At 39.1% G+C, this 21,058-nt stretch overlaps 1 protein-coding gene across 1 annotated transcript in view; it reads left to right on the forward strand.

The window, feature by feature from the left end:
- The window catches only part of PLPPR1 (phospholipid phosphatase related 1), a 277,641-nt gene that overhangs the window by 60,506 nt on the left and 196,077 nt on the right, over positions 1-21,058 (forward strand). The gene's annotated exons all lie outside the window — the stretch shown is intronic.

A 21,058-nucleotide genomic window follows, 5' to 3' on the forward strand; every position in this document is an offset into this window, starting at 1 on the left:
AATAGGCTCATGGAAAGAAGCAGAGATAAGAGATGGGGTGAGTGAAAGTCCAGATGATATTCATATCCAATTGTCTTTCCTGCAATTTGGTTGTTCAACTATTTCTTCAGTTATAGAAAATGATACTCTAGCATATCCTTCTAAGATATTTCTCTTTATCTTTTAGCCAGAACTAGTTTAAATTGTTTTTCTGCCACTTGTAGCTAAAAGTGACTTGATTAATTCACAGGGCTGCCTAGGAGGCCAGTAAAGGGGATGAAGGAGATAGAGGAGAGGATGGGATCCACCCACAAAGGACAGGGCCATATGGAGCCATCTATATCCATAAACCTAAATATAGACATGAGTACTAAAAACCAAATAGTTGGGGTCAATATTAGAAGACAAAAGGAGACTATGGAGATGGGGGGGGGGATTGGGTAAAACAATTCAGTTCCTGTTGGAAATAAAACCAAAGTCATAATTAATGAACTTTTCCCAGAAAGCTACTAGAAACTGGATTCTGGTGGTCTGCAGTAGGTCAAAGACAGGACCCTTAAAGGAGGGGGTGCTGGGACTAGTTTCCAGAAGGAGGAGATGGTGCTGGAGACAATGAGGCAATCTATAAGGTGGACTCAGTTCTTCAGATTGCCCCCAGAACTTACTCTGGCTTCATAGGAGTCCTCTTCTGTCACTGGAGGTGGACCAGGACGGCTCTACTGATCCGTCTTTATCTGAATATGAACTCTAAAAGTATTACTACCTAGTGTCAGGGAACATATAATGTCCTGAACATATTTTGTGAACATTTTCTATGCTTTATTGTACCCGTGCTGTTAAAAAAAAAAAAAAGCTATATTGAGATATAATTCACATGCCAAACAGTTCACTCATTTAAAGTAATATAATTCAATGACTTTTAGTGTATTCATTAACAGAGTTGTGCAGCTTTCACCACAATGTATTGTAGAACATCATCACTAACCCCAAAAGAAACCCTGTCCCCATTAGCAATTACTTCTCATTCCCACCCCCCCCCCCCCAACCAGATGTCCCACTCCTCAGCCCCAGAAACCACTAGTCTGATTCTCTCTCAATTTGCCTATTCTGGTCATCTCACATAAATGACATCATATAATATGTGTCTTTTGTGACTTCTTTTCACCTAGGGTAATGTTTCAAGGACCATTTATGTTGCAGATATATGAATACTTCATTTCTCTTTATTGCCAAATAATAGCCCATTATATGGATATACCACATTTTATTTTTCCATTCATTGAGTGATGGACATTTGGATTGTTTTTACTTTTTGGGCTATTATGAGTAATGGTGCTAAGCACATTCACGTATAAGTTTTTGTATAGATACATGTTTTCATTTCTTTTGCATATATACCTAGGAATAGGATTGCTGGGTCATATGGGAACTTCATATTTAACCTTTTGAGGAACTGCCAAAGTGTTTTCCAAAGAAGCCATCCCTCTTTACATTCCCAGTAACAAAGTAGGAAGGTTCCAATTTCTCCATATCCCCACCAATACTTATTTTATTAAATGGTTTGTGACTGTAGGCTTCCTAATGGTTATGAAGATGTATCTTATTTTGTTTTTGATTTGCATTTCCCTAATGGCTAATAATGTTTTGTATCTTTTAATGTGCTTATTGGCTATTTATACATCTTCTTTGTGGTGGTATCTATTCAGATCATTTGTCCATTTTTAAATTGCGTGGTATTTTTATTAAGTGTTCTTTATACATTCTAAATACAAGTCCCTAATCAGTTATAATGATTTGCAAATATTTTCTCCCATTCTGTGCATTGTCTTTTAATTTTCTCATTCTTTTTTTTTAATGTTTATTTATTTTTGAAGGAGAGAGAGACAGAGTGCGAGTGGGGGAGGGGCAGAGAGAGAGGGAGACACAGAATCCGAAGCAAGCTCCAGGCTCTGAGCTGTCAGCACAGAGCCTGACATGGGGCTCAAACCCACGGATAGTGAGATCATGACCTGAGGCGAAGTCAGATGCTTAACTGACTAAGCCGCCCAGGCACCCCTAATTTTCTCATTCTTTAAAGCACAAACTTTAGATTTTGGTAATGCCCTATTTAATTTAAATAATTAATTATTTATTTTTGTTGTTGCTTGTGCTTTGGGTATTGTATCAAAGAAAACATTGCCAAGACCAAGGTGATAAAGATTTACTCCATATTTTCTTCTAAGAGTTTTATAAATTTAGCTCCTGCATTTAGATCTAAGTTTTTTGGTATTGTGTGAGGAAGCAGTCCAGTTTCAGTCTTTGTGTGTGGATATTGAGCTGTCCCAGCAGCATTTGTTGAAAATACTAGTCTTTTTTCATTAAATAGTCTTGGTATCCTTGGTCAAAATCAACTGACCATAAATGTAAGAGTTTATAACTGGACTCTTCATTTTATTCTATTGATCTATGTGTTCATCCTCATGCCAGTATCATGCTATCTTGATTTCTGTAGCTTTGTAGTAAGTTTAAAAATCAGGAAGTGTGTGTGTCCTCCAACTTTTTTTGTTTTCAAGATTGTTTTGGATATTCCACGCCCCTTAAATTTCCATTTGAATTTAGGATCAGCTTGTACATTTCTGTGAAGAAGCCACCTAGGATTTTGGTAGTGATTGCATTGAGTTATTTTGCTTAGTGATTGAATTTTGATAGTATTTGATAGTGATTGCATTGAATCAGTTTGGGGACTATTGCCATCTTAACAATATTAAGTTGTCTGATGATAAATATGGGAATATCTTTCCATTCATTTAGATCTTCTTTAATTTCTTTCAACAGTGCCTTTTTTTTTTTTTTAATTTCTAGAGTGTAGGTTTCTCACTTATTTTGTTAAATTTATTCCTAAATATATTTTTGATGCTATGGAAAATTGAATTATTTTCATAATTGTAATTTTGGATAGTTCATTTCTAGTATATAGAAACAGTTTATTTTTGTATATTGATCTTGTATTCTGCAACCTTGCTGAATTTATTGATCAGTAGTTATGGTATTTTTGTTGATCTCTTAGGATTTTCTGTGTACAAGACCATGCCATCTGCAAATAGAGATGGTTTTACTTCTTTCTTTCTAATCTCAGTGCCATTTATTTAATTTTCTTTTCTAATTGTCCTGGCTAGAACCTCCAATACAATATTAAATAAAAGCAGTGAGACTGGACATCTTTGTTGTGTTCCTGATCTTAGGGAGAAAACTTTGTCACCATTGGGTATGATGTCACTCAATAATTGAGTTGAGGAAATTTGCTTCTATTTCCTTTTTGTTGAGTATCTTTGTTATGAAATGGTGTTAGATTTTTTGAAACTCTGATTATGTGGCTTTTGTATTTTAATCAATTGGTATATTATTTAATATATTTAAAATATTTAATATATTTTAAATAATATATATTTATAAATATATATTAGTTATGTATTAATAATTATATATTAATAATATATATTATTTATATTTATATATATATTATACATTAAGATAGATTTGGAGCCACCAATTTGTTCTCTGTAGTTATAATTCCATTTTTATGTTATGGTTTCTGATGGTTGCCAGAGAGGAGTGAGGGTAGGCCAATTGGTGAAAAAGGTGAAGGAGATTATGAGGTACAAACTTCTAGTTATAAAATAAGTAAGTCATGGGGATGAAAAGTACAGCATAGGAAATATAGTCAATAGGGGCGCCTGGGTGGCGCAGTCGGTTAAGCGTCCGACTTCAGCCAGGTCACGATCTCGCGGTCCGTGAGTTCGAGCCCCGCGTCAGGCTCTGGGCTGATGGCTCGGAGCCTGGAGCCTGTTTCCGATTCTGTCTCCCTCTCTCTCTGCCCCTCCCCCATTCATGCTCTGTCTCTCTCTGTCCCAAAAAAAAAAAATAAAATAAACTTTGAAAAAAAAATTTTAAAAAAAATAAAAAAAAGGAAATATAGTCAATAATATTATGATAACTTCTTATGGTGATGGGTAGTAATTCTACTTATTATGAGCATTTCATAATGTATATAATTGTTGGATCACTATGTTACACACCTAGAACTAATGTAATATAGTATGTCAACTATACTTCAATTTAAAAAGATAGGATTTGGGGTACAAGACATTTATTAGGGATCAACACCTGTGAAAGAGTTGAGAGAAAGCAAGATTGAGCAGAGGAAGAAGTTGAACTGCCATAGATATTTGACACAGTCTTAGCCAATCCTAAGGAAGCTCTTGGACAGATATTTCCCATCAAGTTGTCCTGTGGTAGGTCAAAATGCCCAGCCCTTTTTGCCCCATCTTTCTCAGTATCCAGTTGTTGGTTACTTCACGAAGGGTATGCCTCAGAGCCAAGGAACTCTCTATAGCTTAAGAAACAGAGGTGAAGATGCTTACCTCTGGAGATTGCCTGCAGGTCACTTGGGCAATAAATCCTACCCTGAAGGGTGATCTGGGCCATACATCAGCTTGTCAGCCATGTCATCACTCACAGAAATCTTAGACTCTGACCTAAGTTTTGTTGCTGTTATCCAAAGATTGAGTTATAGAGTAGAACAGAAGTGTGTGGGTAGCACTCACACACTTTGGTCAGAATCATGCACACTAGGCCAATAGCCACAAAGCTACAAGCAGAGTACCAAACTCTTTCTTGAATTACTTAGCAGCACACAAAAGTCTATACTCACAGTGTTCAGGAGCTTTGATGACTAATCTAAATATTATCTCATGAGCTTCCTCAAATCAAAAAACATTCAAGAATAGGTTCTTATTATTTATGATGCCAAATAATACTTATGAAATCTAGGAAGTGAGTTTTCCCTTCATTTGGGAAAAGGAAGTTATAATTGCAAAGGTACTTTGATATGCCTGTTTTATATTTATTCATTCTGCCAGTCTTTTCTCATCCGTGTCTTTACTTTCCTACTGAAAATATCCATACATGTGACTCAGGTGGCCCAATAACCACAGAAACCCTGAGAAAAGGGTTAGAAAGAAAGAAAAAGAGATTAAAAAGTCACATCTATTTGTATCAAAAGAAGTGCTGCTTGTATCTAGGGTAAATATTTGTTTTAATCCAGGTTTCATTTTTTTATTGACTCTGGATTTGTTACTTTTGTCTCACTTCAGTGGCCCTCTAAAGTCAACTTATACTGGGTTGAATATAGTTGTTTTTTGTTTTCAGAAAATGTGGTATAATGAACAGGAAACCACATTTACAGTAATGTGGAGTGTCAATAAATATTATGTAAATAATTATCTAAGGTCTTACATACTAGATTACATGGGAAATGGGAAGGGGAAAATTAACCCATTCAATGTTCCAAAACATTGACTGTAATCTTTTCTGAAAGAGTAACCATTTGGTACTATTTTCATCAGAATTTTCTACTTATTGTTCTTTGAGGCAAATGGTTCTTCCGTAAATTAAATAACTTGTCACTCTTTTAATCTGAAATTTGAGTCATCAGTAACAGGTGTCTGATTCATCTCTGCCTCTCTGAAATGCCAGCATGAAGCAGAGAGAACAGCACATGTCAGAGGTTCTGTCAACACTGAATGAATAAAATGCTTAGGCATTTTCAAGTAAAAATTAGAAGAGGGCCCTTAGCGGTAAAGTTTGGAATGTGAACAGAAGCATACAAGTTTCCTCTACCTTCAATCTTACCACCCCCACGGGAAAGTCCCTGTGGAAAGGACTAATAGAATTCAGAGATGGCAAGGAACTTCAAGAACTTTGTGCGAGAATACTGCAGGTGCAGCCAGTTAAAGCAGGTGACTTTGAGAACCAGTAAAGGGTTTATTTGCTTGTGAAATTACTGTTCTGCTCCCTACTTGCAGGAATCAGATAGGCCATATGTTAGACAAATGAAATGACCAGAAAGATAGAGTAAAACTGAAAATAATCCAGATACCTACTTACTGTGTTTCATTGCCTCCCCTGCCACCCCCATTTTTATAAAACACAGCATTTCGGTCTAAAACATTGAACAACTGCTACTTTTCACAATGATTGTATCAGACCATCTTAAATAATCAGCAGAACAATTTACCATTGTTGAGCTCTATATGAGCAAAAAGACATTTTGCATTGCTCTCACCCTGTAAAATGCTTTGAGGAAATTACAGCAAGGGTTACAACGGGAAATTGTCGCAGTGATATTTCTGCTTTTATCTTGTGGTAACCAAACATTTTTAACCTCTTTAGCCTTTTATTCCTTCTCTAGAAATTTCTTTATACTTCAATTATAACCTTTATAGGAAAGTCATAGTATGAACATAAAAGAGCTGCTCTTTGCTGTGCTGGATCACTGATCCCTGAATGTTAGTACTCAGATAATTAAATAAATATTTTGACACCTTACAGTGATTCCAAATGGTGAACATGTAAAACCCACAGGGATCTGCTTTTCCTTGCAAGCTGGCATGGATCTCTAATTCTTAATACATTAATCCGAAGAGACAGGCATGTAACTTTTATTGACTACTTAGTATTTGCCAAGCATTGTGATAATATGCTTGATATCCATTATCTCTTCAATCCTCACAACAACAAATGAGAAAGTTACTATTCCTCTTTTACAGATGGTTAAACTGAGTCTTAAAACATCAAGGGACTTATCCAAGAACACATAGTAAGTGATGGAGCTGAAAGATAGATAGATAGAATATTATTAATCATTACCCAAATTATTATTAACTAAATTAGCTTAATTATATGTATTTTGAAAGATAGTAATAGCATTTTCATGATTATGTTTACTGTAGAATGATCCAAAAAACAGAAAAGTATTAAAATGAAAATCACCAATGCTTCTGTAGGGGAGGAACAATAATTTTCCCTCTACCTTTCTAGGTTCTTCGCTGAAACTCCCTATGCCCTGCCCCCGATAAAAGACAGATTAACAGTAGAAAAAACAAACAGAAGTTGAATAACATGAATACCTCCTGTCTACATGGGAGATACTCAGAAAAACTGAGTAACTCCCTGAAAAATCCCAAGCCATCACCTTAAATATCATCTTCAGCTAATGGTGAAAGAAAACTGTTGGGGTGGAGGAAGGCCTGCCAATAGGAGGTTAACAGGAAAATCACACTAAACAAGCGTAAGGTTGCTATGCAGATCAAAGTCATTGTCTTCTCCATTGGGAAGAGTTTCCAGAGACTTAAGTCTTCCTTCTCTTCCTGGAAAAGAGAGGGATACACCCTTACAAATGGAGATTTTCCTTATAAATGTAAGAGTATCTTACAGAAGGGTAACTTCTCAGTTTTCTTAACTTTCCCTGCTGTTTCTTAAAAATAATCAGTCTAAAATAGTCCTTATGTGGAAGAGGCATATTTTGGGGTGAAAAGTCTTTTCCCCTTCACTGTTCTCTGATCCTCACCATTATCATTCAGACATATGAAATACCAAGTTGAAATAGGATTGGGCAGAATGCAACCTGCTTTTTCACATTAAAATGTAGTGCGGACATTATCTCCATGTCATTAGTTTACTTCTAAAAAAAGCATTTTAGGGGCACCTGGGTGGCTCAGTCGGTTAGGCATCCGACTTCAGCTCAGGTCATGATCTCGCAGTCCGTGGGTTCGAGCCCCGCATCGGGCTCTGTGCTGACAGCTCAGAGCCTGGAGCCTGTTTCAGATTCTGTGTCTCCCTCTCTCTCTGACCCTCCCCCGTCCATGCTGTCTCTCCCTGTCTCAAAGGTAAATAAACTTTAAAAAAAAATTTAAAAAAAAAAAAAAAGCATTTTAATAGTGCTTATTCCATGACATCCTATTCCAGGTTATGAACCTATGATTTAGTCAGCCAATTTCTTATTTTTTGATTTAGTTTGTTACTAATTTTCCATTATTATGAGTTTATGGCAATGAACCTTCCTGCTTAAACAGTCTTTTGCTATTTTATTAGTAAAATTACTAGAAATTGAGTCAAAAATCAATATATTAAAAGTACTTGATACATATTTCTAAAATGCCCTTGGAAAAGGTTGTTACAAGATGTATTAGTTTGCTAGAGATCCTGTAACAAAGTGCCACAAACTGGTTGGTTTAGAACAGGAGAAATTTATGGTCTCACAGTTCTGAAGGCTAAATCAAGGTGTTGGCAGGGCCATGTTCCCTCTGAAACCTGTAGAAAGATCCCTTTCTTGACTCTTTTGGCTTCTGATAACCCCAGACATTCCTTGGTTTGTAGCTGCATAATTCCAATCTTTACATGGCATTGTCCCTATTACCTAGTCTTCCTTCTCTATATGTCTGTGTGCAACTCTCTTCTTTTTATAAGGACACCAGTCATTGGATTAGAGCCCACCCTAATAACTTACTTCTTGCCGAAATCTGCAAAGACCCTCTTTCCAAGTAAGGTGACATTCTGAGGAACTAGGGGTTAGGACCTCAACTTATCTTTTTTGTGGAGGACACAATTCAACCCCTAACAGAGGGTGTACAATCTTCCAAGCCACTTCCAAACTTATTTCATCTTCCTCTAACACAAAGTACTCTCTCTTACCTCTGGGCCTACATACCTTCTCCTTAAAACTATAATACATTTTGTTTCAATCTTTATTTTTCTAAAGTTTATTTCTCTTTCAGGTCTCACTTAAAGATCACTTTCTTTAGGAAGACTTTGCTGATCCCCATCTCTAGAATATGTTAGATGTCCTGATGTCCCTACATTAGTGCTTACTACTTTTGCATGATGATGTGTTTAAGTGTTTTTCTAGTCATCTTGACCCTAAATTCCATGACACAAGGACTCCTATCTGTCTTGCTTACCGTATACTGGCTGGTAATTGACACATGGTAAATTATTAGCATGAATTTGTGGAGTAAGAGAAAAGATCATTATAGTTGAAACCCTTTATCAAATAAAGTGGCCCAGCTTGGTGAAACCCTACTTACTCTTGAGCTTCACCCTAACTCTCTCTCACTTTTGTTCTCTGTACTCTATACACACTGGACTTTCAGTGCTGCCAAGAACCCCTTGTTCCCTCATGCCCCAGGAGCATTGTTCATGCTGCACCCTCTCTCTGGAATGAATTCCCATGCTCATACCTATCCTCTAGATCCCAGCCCAGGGATTCCCCTTTTCAGGGAAATTTTCCTTGGCTCTCCTCCTGTTATGGAATGGGAGTTTGTCTCCCCACCCACCCAGCTAAACTCCAGTGTGATGATACATGGAGATTGGGCCTTTGGGAGGTAATTACATTTGAATGAAGTAATGAGGATAGGGCCCCCTGATGGGATTATGGTCCTTAGAGGAAGAGGAAGAGATAAGATCCCTCAGTCTCTCTCTCTCTGTCTCTCTCTCTCTCCTTCATGTGAAGACAGAGTGAGAAGACAGTCATCTGCAGCCAGAAAGAGGCCTCTCACCAGACACAGAATTGGCTGGTTACTTTGATCTTAGACTTCCCAGCCTCCAGAACTGTAAGAAATAAATGTCTGTTGTTTAAGCTACCTAGTCTATGGTATTTTATTATGGCAGCCTAAGCTAAGACACACCCCATCCCCTTTCCCAATCAGGCTCTTTTGTTACATATTTTTCAAAAAACACTTGTATTAGAGCCATTATCTCAGTTATTTATGCATTCATTAGAGGGAATATTTAATTAATATTTGTCTCACTAATAGACTGTAAATTCCAGTCTATCTATTTTGACCACAAATAAATATTTGCTGGATTAAAAAAAAAAGAAAAAATGAATAAATAAATGAAGTCCTTTCCTTTTATCCTCTGAATTTTTCTCTCTTTCTCTCCCTTCCTCCTTTCCTCTACTCTCTACTGTGTAGCTAGGGCAACTTATCACAAACACTTGAGCACAGAACATGGAGTGTGTGTGTTTTGGTCTACATTAGAATAGCTGTGGTAAGGATCATGAGATCACTTGGACCAATCTCCATACCAAGCAGAAGTTCATTCACCAATTTTGAGGCTTCAGCAGACAACTTAGCAACTTTTTCAGTTACTGGTAGCTCATGACACGTCGACTCATTACTTTTTTCAGTAGTTCCATTTGTTTGAAAACTCAGCATTTACCAAAACAACAATCATCTTCTTAAATGCCTTCCATTTATTTTGGTTCCTTTAAACTAGCACCTCCTGGCCCTGTAGCAAATCAGGATAGAAGTATTTTCTCTTCTACATGACCTCCTTAAAGTATTTAAAACCATTATTAGAGACATTTCTTCCTTGAGCAAGACTCTTTCCTCAGTTCCATTCATTTCAGTGTCACTATCCTGTTTGTTTTGTCTTTCTTTTCTTGATCTCCTACTTATTTCCTTCCCACTCACCCTTCTTCCTCCCGGCTCTCACTTTCTATCTTCTTTCCTTTCTTTCTCCTGCTTCCTGTTCCCTTGACCTTTTATTTCCCTCTGCCCTGCCCTTCCCTTATCCCCATCCCTTTCCCTGCTTAGTTTCCCAAAGAGTGTAAAGCAAGCTCTTATTTTCTTCTAGGTCTTATTTTCTTCTTAAAGATCAGACCTTCCCTGATCATCACAGAAGGCAGGGAAGGAAGGAGTGAAGGATTTCACCAGCTTTGAGTCATTTTGATTTAAGGGTAAAAGTTGCACTTTCAACCAAACCATAGACAAAAATGTTGAACAGAATTGAGCTATTTACAGAAACCTGGGAATGCTACTAAAACTTCCCTTCAGTTAATACTGATCCATTAATCAACACCCTCAGTTATTAATATGCCATCACCAAGCTCATGTGGGAAATGTGAACGATAATATAATCACCAGGGAATCATGAAAGCTAGATTTAATATTTCACAGAAATCCATTCACTCATTTATTCACTTCAATTGAGTGCCCACTTAATATGTAGCCCTGACATTTTTAACTGAATATTTTGGTTGAGGCAGGTGTACCAGGGCTCTGAAATTTCAGACTGTCAAACTTCTGTCCACTCAGAAGTCATATAATTAGTTTCCTGTCTGTTTTGATGCATCCAGCAAATATACCATAGTCACTGACCAATTTCACATTCAATCAGTCCTTCTGTTTTAACTTTAGAATCCCCATTCATTGGCTCAACTGACACGTAAGTGCATCACTATGGCAGCTGCTTCTGTCTTCTTTACTAAATGAAATGGAGATTGTGACTATCTCTTTTCATGAGATCAGCTACACTGCTTTATCATTCCAGTCAAGGCCCCAGAATGCGTGACTGACCAGGTATCTGTGAATCACTGCCATTGTTCCAGGATCCTTCACAAAGGGGGTGGCCCTGTATGAGTGCCAGATAGCAGAGCAGATCATCATTCCCAATCACACTGGGATACTTGGCTTAAAACTTGCAGTTTTTCTGAAGGTGGGCCAGAACATATTCCTCTCTCTTGTTCAGGTGATCACCAAATCCTGTCATTTCTACTTCTCAACTCTCTCTGGAATTTTTCCTCCCATCTTCATCCTTCCTGCTACTACTTCATCCAGACCATCATCATCTTCCAATTGAATTGCAGCCACAATGCAGTTCTAGCATGGCTCCGGTTTTTTCTGCCTTGCCTTTCTCCAGATACTGTCCACACTGTAGCCAGAGTGATGCTCCTACATGATTAATCAGCTCAAGTCATTCTCTTGCTTGGAAACCTTCAGTGACTCCCTGTTGCCTATATATTTAGGCCTAATCTCCTGTGAAGACATTTAAGGCCATTTGTGTTTTTTTTCTAACCTTCCTCTGTAGACTGACCCTTCCCCATTCCCTGTGTAGTACCTTTGGTTCCCTCCATTTCCTTAAACGTATAACCATGTTGTGCCTTTGTCATTGCTAGTGTTCTGTCTGAATACTGACCCCCCCTCCCCCACCCACCCTTCTCTGTCTTCTTGCCAAATACCCGAGTCCACTTAAACACATCAGAGAAGCTCTCTGGAACACCTTTGCCTCACCAAACCCAGGTAGAATTGGACATTCTTTCTCTTACATTTTTAGGATTGTTTAAATTAGATTTTACCAATAGACTATTGATCCCTTGAGATTAGGGATTATGGTTTTACTTTTCCTTATTCCTAACTACTAAAACACAGCAGGTGCACATTATATAGTTGCTGAATTAATTCATGAATATCATCACACTAGGAAACATTTGATCCTTATTCTATGTCAGGGGCACTATTCTAAGCACTCCATGTATGTTACCTATTTAAGGAGTAAATATACACAGCCAGGTGACACTTGTGGTCAGTAGGCACTGCCTTGTGACTTAAGTGTCACAGAAATGTGAAGCCCACTCTAACAGCCACTCTGTCACCAACCCATATGCCTATTTCCTTGCTTCTACCTTTTTCAGTTCACTAATGACCTCCCAGCAGGCTTCAGTCTATCTCAGTTCTACAAACAATACTTTCTTAAGGCAAGAAGTTTCAAGAAGCCCCTGCCCCTATGTAGTGAGTGATAGTGTCAAACCTAAGTGCTGACCACGGGTTCCAGTTCCTATTGTTAGTGGCCTTGCAGCCTTGTGGACATGGAGTGTGGTATCTGAGCATTGACCCTGTAATCTGTGTTTAGCTAGCTCTCCATCCCTTTCTTAGACCTTGAATTGCCCATTCTTGAATTGTTTACTTGTGCCCTGTTTTCTAAAATCAGTATTCCTTCTTCCTCTCTCCTCATGTGCCTCAGTCAATAGGACTGGACTTCTGATATAACCCCTATCCCAAGATTTTATTTCAGTAACACTTGAGATAACTGGGACTCTTGCATTTCTCACTGCTCCTATGGTCTGTCTGAGGGTTGCCTAATATCTATGGATGGATTCATAGCTGATGGTTTGCTTGGATGCTGGACCTCCAACCATTGTCCTGACTTCTGCCCTGGGGGCCCTCAGTCTGGATGTTTCCTGAGATTGTGATGGGTTTGCCTATATAAGTGGAGCTTGCTTATCAATTCCAAACTTACTTCCATGTGTTACGGTAGCTCCAAGTATGGGAAAAAAATAATTCTTGCCTTTATTTGGCTTGTGACACAACCTTTAACAAATTTTTTTTAAACATTTATCCATTTTTTGAGAGACAGAGAGATACAATGTGAGTGGGGGAAGGACAGAGAGAGAGGGAGCTGTCAGCACAGAGCCCTACGTGGGGCCCGAACTCACGAACTGCAAGATCATGACCTGAGCCAAACTTGGCTGCTTAACTGACTGAACCACCCAGGAGCCCCATTAACACAGTATTTTCATTTGTTCATTTATGTATTTATTTTTTAAGCATTTTTTATTTATTTTTGAGAGAGAGAGACAGAGTGTGAGTGGGGGAGGGTCAGAGAGAGAGGGAGACACAGAATCCGAAGCAGGCTCCAGGCTCTGAGCTGTCAGCACAGAGCTCAATGCAGGGCTCGAACCCATGAACCGTGAGATCATGGCCTGAGCTGAAGTTGGACGCTTAACCAATGGAGCCACCCAGGCACCCCAACACAATCTTTTTAAAAGCTAGCTTACCTTGATCACATGCTGTGTGCCAGACATAAAACTTTCACATAAAGCTGCAGGATGAACATCATTATCTTCATTATACAGATGAGGAAACAACGCCTGTGAAATATTAAATGATTTTTTTCAAGGTCACATGACCAAGATTCAAATTAGTATCAGTCTGACTCCAAAAACCAAGCTCTTCCTCTGCAAATTAGGGGAGGAAACAAGGAAAACAATAGGGACAAGGAGAGAAGTATTTCTGGCCACTGAAGGAGGTTGAGCTCATAATAAGTTCTCAATCAATACTTCTTGCCTTGGATGTTGACCCAGTATCACTGTACAGGCCTCTCTTATTGATTGTGGCCAAGGCAATTGTAAAATTATGAAGTAAAACCAATCAAAAGTGTCCCTGAAATGAATGAGTATGGAGTGCCTTGTAGGTATATAACTGTGGGTTTCTAGAGACAACAGAAGATGTGGTTAAAAGCATATTCAAACCCAGTGAAAGACTTATAGTTACTGGAACAACTTTCCCCAAATAGATGGGGGTATTTTAATTTGGCAAACTGATATAAATTCTGTGTAAACAATGGGATTCTTGGGCTACCCTGAAGATCACAAAAAGCATTGAGGCTGCTCATGGGCCAGCACATTCTGCAAAGGGAGTGACACACCCAAAAGCATCAGGGGATCAGATAGAAGATCAGATAAAGAGGAATCTTTCCAAAGAAGAACACCATAATCAAGATGGGAAGGAGAACAGTGGATGCCCCTTCATCTGTAGCATGGGTTGGTTAGCAGTGCATACAGGGCATGGAAGGCTGAATCTGAATGAGTGTGCAGCTGATGAATCCCATAGACATCTAATTCAGCATGTGTGATCTGAGTAAGCACATGTAACATCAGAATGAGTTTATGAAACACCTTTGTGTGCTGTGAAACACAGATAAGCATGTGTAAGATCCCAGTGAGCATGTGTATTTTCTGAAAAAGGGCACGTCACATCTAAAGAAACATGGCTGTGGAAGATCAAAGTGCAGAGTTAACACATATAAGATATAAGTGAACATTTTTAATAAGACAGGGAGTATGTGTATCATCTCAGCACGCATGTGTATTGTCTGAGGGTTTGTACTGTCTCAAGTATGACTTTTGAATAAGCGCAAGCATATCTAAATATCAGTGTGTAATGTTTGAGCTGTTTGCTAAGTGAAGATATTTTTTAAAAAAGGTAATAGGTGTCGCATTTTAGTGAACATGTGTATCACCTGCATTAGCTGGGATATGATCTGAGCTGAAACGTAGAACAGCTGAATGAGGATGTGTAACATTTAAGTCAGTGGATCTCAAACTTGAGTGTGTATCAGAATCACCTGAGGGACTTGTTAAAACACAGATTGTTGGGAACTTATCCCTGGTGTTTCTGAATTAGAAGATCTGGGGTTGGGCTCAAGAATATGAATTCAGGTGATCCTGACGTTACTGGTCTAGGAGCCACATTTTGAGAACCACTGTTTTAAGTATGAGTAACACCCGTGTGTAACATTTAAGTGCACTTGTTAACATCTACATGAATACATGTTTGATCTAAGTGAACATGAAACATTTAAGGAACATATATATCACCTGAACAAGTATTATGACATCTACACAAGTATATATAACATTTGAATGATGTGTGTAGAATGTAAGTGCACCTCAGATCCTCTTTGTGAAAACAACTGAACACGCACGTGTAAAATCTGAGGCTATGTGAAATAGCTGAATGAGTGTGAGCACCACCTGAATAGATACAACGTCTAGAAGGTGTGTACGTGTAGTTTATCTGAAGGCACTCATTGTCTTTAGGACTACACAGACATCTTTACAAGTAATTACCATACATCGTGGGAAGTGCGGAAATGGGTGTCCAGGGAACAAAGGTGCATGAGAAACAACAGCTACATCGGGAGCAGATGCTCCCAGAGGAGGGTGTATGGGTGGAAGAGACGACATGTGAGGTCTGGTTTTTTTTGTTTTTTTTTTTAATTTTTTTTTCAACATTTATTTATTTTTGGGACAGAGAGAGACAGAGCATGAACGGGGGAGGAGCAGAGGGAGAGGGAGACACAGAATCGGAAACAGGCTCCAGGCTCTGAGCCATCAGCCCAGAGCATGACGCGGGGCTCGAACTCACGGGCCGCGAGATCGTGACCTAGCTGAAGTTGGACGCTTAACCGACTGCGCCACCCAGGCACCCCATGTGAGGTCTGTTTTAAAAGCTGATGAGGAACTCTCTAAGATGACAGGAAGAGGTAGATGGAAGATGTGTTTCTGTAAGAGGGCCCAGCATAGGCAAAGGCATAAAACATAAAATAGCTTGGCATGTTTGGAGGAACACAAATAGTTTGGGATTTCTAGGATAAAATATGAAGTGGGAGCAGAGGGCTGAGACTGGAGTGTTCCCAGAGATCAAGATCATAGAGATCCTTTTGGGCCACGATACAGAATATGGTGGGGTTTTTTCCCCCTCCCAGTCAGAATAGAGAATCAATACATGGTTTAAAGCAGGAAAGTAATGTGATCAGTTCGTTTTTAGAAATATCACTCTGGGGCCTGAGTGGAAGATAGATCGGAAATGGAGCAGGAAGTCTACTGCAACAGCAATTTATGACAGATAATGAGGTCTTCAACTCTAACAAATGCAGTAGAAAGTAAGGGACAAATTTAGGAGCTATTGTAGGGGATGAAAATCAACAGGACTTATGGGCCTGTGCACTGGTAGGTCATGAGCACCAGGCGGGATGACTGGGAGAGACAGAGAAGGAGGAAATAATGGATTAGAAGAGAAGAGGGGCGCCTGGGTGGCTCAGTCGGTTGGGCATCCCACTTCAGCTCAGGTCATGATCTCACAGTTCATGAGCACGAGCCCCACATCGGGCTCTGTGCTGACAGCTCGGAGCCTGGAGCCTGCTTCGGATTCTGGGTTTCCCTCTCTCTGAGTACCTCCCCCACTCACACTCTGTCTGTCTGTCTGTCTGTCTCTCTCTCTCTCTCTCAAAAATAAAGATTAAAAAAGTGTTGTTTTTTTTAAAGCAGGGAAGAGGTACCTGGTATCAGACACCATCAATGCAGGCACTTCTGCAATATTCAGAGGGGGATGTGGTATACTTGTGTCTGGAGCTCTAGGGTCCGCTCAGGCCAAAGGTAGAAATTTGGAGATGGTTTGTCAATGATAAATAGACTCATGGTAATGGGGCAGACTTTGCTGAGAAGAGGAAAGGCAAAGAGGATGAGGATAAAGAACCCCAGGAATCAATATTTGAGGGATGGGCAGAAGAAGAGACTCAAACAAAGGGCAATTAGTTGGGACCATCAGTAGGGTGGGGGGATACAGAAGAATGTGACCTCTCAAAACAGTGAGTCCCTTCTAAAGGAAAAGGAAATCCATTTAATTTACAATAAATTTCATATTAAAAAAATCAATAAACTTTAAAAATAAAAAAAATAAATAAATGACTTACAGATGGTCCTATGGTTCGAGAGGGAGTCCTGCACTCAATCTTGGCTGTGCCAGGTTCTTCTACAAGGGCAGAACCTGGCATTGGTCAGTCATGGATTAAAATCCCAAAGGCATCACTCACTAGTTCTTTGATCCTGGGCAAGTTACCTAATCTCTCCATGCCTCAGTTTCCTCTAAAATAAGCCTAACAGTAGTCTTGTGGGTTTTTTGTGAGTATTTAAAGAGACAAACCATATAAAGTGATTAGCACAATGCCTGGAACAGAGCAGGTATTCAAACACACAAAAAAACCATCGACAGCAACAACAAAACCCTGTGAAATTTATGACGAGGTGGAAGTTCAATTAGATGATCTAAAGTCCCTTCTAGGCTAACACCCTTTACATTCATTTCTCTTCTTGTCTGTGACCCTGTGATGGGCTGCTCAGTAGACATTTCTGGCCTAAATATTGACTAGGAAGAAGGATTTGGTTTCTAATTTCTGACATATATTACACAGTCAAGAGAAAGTAATTCTGATGGGAGAAAATGAAACAGGATTAAATGCAAATACACTAAAAAATATGGCTTGCCAGAAAGCGACCCCCTCCTCTTCCTTGACGCAGTTGAGGAGTCTGGCTACACAGAATACAGAGCATCTTCCACTAATGAACCATAATAAATTATTTCCTTGACTCAGTGATGGGACTGGTGATTATTTGTTTCTCATAACATTGCAGTAAAATAAGAAAAAGTTATGGATTTGGGGAAAATGTGGATGGTGATTCCTCTCCCTTCCTCTCCTCTGACCTCCCACACATGGTCAGAGGGTCTCATTACTTCCTCATTACATTGTAGGTATTTTTTCATATGTGCAATATCTAGAAACATTAGATTTATAAAAAGTGGTGTATTAAATTGGTCCCTAACTGCATTTAGGACCCAGCAACGCGGAGAGGTAAAGAAGTCTGACTTAAATCATGATGTACACGGAAAGTGAAAAGATGACATCCCACCTTCATGGTGACAGTGACAGTTTTGCAATGCAAAACCGTTCTCATCTCCATGCCACAGCAGGCTAATGAGACCAAGTAGATAAAAGGCTGGACCTGAGAAAGAAATAAGAATTAGGTTTTACCTTGTAGTCACTTATTTTTTTGTTGTTTGTGAAAAACACCTAGGATCGCATTTTCTAGGGATTATTGCGCTGCTCACCCCGTGTAAATATTCCACCCTGAACTCTTCACACTTTACTCAGCTCGTCTGCTTGAAATACACACCATCACTCTCACCCACTGGAAATACAACCACTGTTATGGAAATGCATATTGGAGCACACATTTTTATGTGCTAGCATTAAGAAATTTTAAGGAATTGTACTCTGATAATATATAAGATAAATGCAAAGGCAGCTTGTTAGAAATAATTTACTCTCCGTGTGTGTGTGTGTGTGTGTGTGTGTGTGTGTGTGTGTGTGTAGTTGTGATGGTAGCTCACGTTTATTGAGCACTTTGAATAGCCAGGTGCTTTTCTAAGTTTTTTATCATTTAATTCTCACAGTTAGGACCACACCATTAGGACTGCAAGGGTTAGAGCCCACAGTGAAGACTATTACTGCCCCCATTCTATAGCTGAGAGTATTGTGATGAGTGATGCCGAGTGATTCACTCAGAGTAACATGGCTAAATACTGGTGGAGTAGGATCTCAGCACAGGTTTGCCTGATCCCCAAACCCATGTTTTGAGCCACTTGGCAATAGTTGTATGTACAAAAAAAGTATATGTAAGTAAATGAAACCTTAAGAAATGCACTGAAATGAAACCTTAAGAAATCCGTTGCCACTTTTGTTTCACTTAGCTTGTTGTTGGAACTTTGTGCATTCCTTCATTGTAATAGTTACTGATTTGTCTTATAGGGTTTTTTTTATTCTTTACCAGTGGTTCATGACTTTTTAGTGTAGTGCAGGATGGTGGAGGCAGTCATGAACTCCTTTGAGGATTTATCAAAGTTAGGACCTCTCTCAAGAAAATTGTGCATGCATTTAAATTGGATTAATGCTCCAGTAATTACTTACATAATGTCATACATTTCCCCCAATCAAAATATAATTTGAGTGTACTTAGATTTTCCAGACCTGTGAGATCACTCCTTTTTTTTAATGTTTTTATTTTTTGAGAGAGAGCGAGAGAGAGACAGAGTGTGAGTGGGGAGGGGCAGAGAGAGAGGGAGACACAGAATCCGAAGTAGGCTCCAGGCTCTGAGCTGTCAGCACAGAGCCTGATGCGGGGCTTGAGCTCACAAACATGAGCTCAATCAACTGGCAGAGACAGCATGAGTGGGGGAGGGGCAGAGAGAGATGGAGAGAGACAATCTCAAGTAAGCTCTGTGCTGCCAGTGCAGGGCCCAACCTAAGGCTTGAACTCAAAAAACTGTGAGATCATAACCTGAGCTGAAACCAAGTGGACTTGGCCGACTGAGCCACCCTGGTGCCCCAGATCACTCCTTTATGTAGTATCTTAATACTAAATACTTCCTAAAGGAAGCTCAGTCTCCTTCTGAAAATATCTGACTGCTATAAATGCTTCTGAGTCTTTGTTGCCATAAGTGTCCTCTTAGTCCAGGTGCACATCCTAAACCAGTTCTGGGAAGTGATTGACACACAGGATCTAAGGATAACTTGAGGTAACTCAAGAGGGAAAAAAGAAAAAGCTAACAATTGGGCATCAGATGTAACTCTCCCTAAAATTTCATATCAGACACTTTACCCAGTAGGTGGCTATTTTGTTGAATAAATGGATGAATGAAAGAATAAATCTGTAGACCCTTTTAGATATCAATGAACCAGGTAGCTTAAACCCTATATAAGACTGTAAACTCATTACAGGCAAAGACTTCTTTTTTGCACTCTTCGCCATTCTATACCTAGAAGCTGATGCTCAAACACTATTTGTTTGAATATATTTAAAGAATAAATCCATGGCTCCAAGAAAGCCCTCGGATATAGGTGCACTACAGAGAAGAGTAGCTCCTTTTTTTAAAAACTTCCCTTAAAAGACTAGAAGCCCTTTAAAAAGTATTTCCAAATACAAGAGCAATATTCCCCTAAAAGAGGATTCTACCATCACCTCTTCCAGTCTGTTTATAGAATATACCCTTTCCCACTTACCACATTTCTAGCTAATTTTATGTAATTGTCTATCTTTTCCATTAGTCTGTAAGCATATAAACTCCATGATGACAGGAAACATTTTTAATCTGCATAGCATTGTATTCCCAGGTTTTAAGTGGAGATAATAAACTTTGTTAAAGGAGACCAATGCATCAATGAATGAATGATTAAATCAGTTGATCTGTCTATGGATTGTGGGTTATTTTAGATTATGAATATTTTACAAAGGGTTTTACCCCTTGTAGTCTTGACCTACAACATAAATTCTGGCATGTAGTAGGTGTTCAGTAGATGTTTACTGAAGGAAATAAATACACACTTAAATGATTATCTTGGGTAAGTAGTGTGATTAGATAATCTATTGTCCAATTTGGGCCTCTTTCTGAAGTAGGCACCATTAGTAATTATGCCAGGATAGCAAGAATAGACCAGAACTTCCCAGGACACATTGGGAAATTTGATCACCCTTTGGATAAAGATGATCCCAAAAGAAGTAGATTTTTGTTTAGGGAACATAAAAGTCAATTTCATTGTAATGTAGTTCCCCCTAACATTTTTTTTTTAATTCCATCATGCCATAAAATAACTCTAAACAATTAAGCTACACCTATTGTTTACTTTGGAAGTCCCAAGATCCTTCCTGTGTCTGAGAGGTCCTGAAGACTGGGAGGCAGGCTCAAAATATCCCAGAGGGCAATTTCACATCTGTCTGGTGGCCTGAGAAATAAATTGTAATGATTTCCATTTCTGTTTCTCTGACATAGGGAAAGGAAATAAACATCCCCCTGGGAACACTGCCCCCATACTCTTGCTTACTTAAAATGTTCCCAGCCTGCTTTGGTCTAAAGATTCTTCTTAGAGCTTCTCTGGATCAGAGCATAGCCTTCATCTCTGTCCACCACAGGGCTAGATCCACTCACTTAGCTCAGATGAGAACTAGCTGGTCTCCAGAGCCAGTGGTGTTGGGAGAGAACAGAGACTCCCGTTGCATTCCAGTTTAAGGGCCTCATCTCCTATT

The sequence above is a fragment of the Prionailurus bengalensis genome, chromosome D4, assembly GCF_016509475.1.
Source record: "Prionailurus bengalensis isolate Pbe53 chromosome D4, Fcat_Pben_1.1_paternal_pri, whole genome shotgun sequence".
Classification (NCBI taxonomy): Eukaryota; Metazoa; Chordata; class Mammalia; order Carnivora; family Felidae; genus Prionailurus; species Prionailurus bengalensis.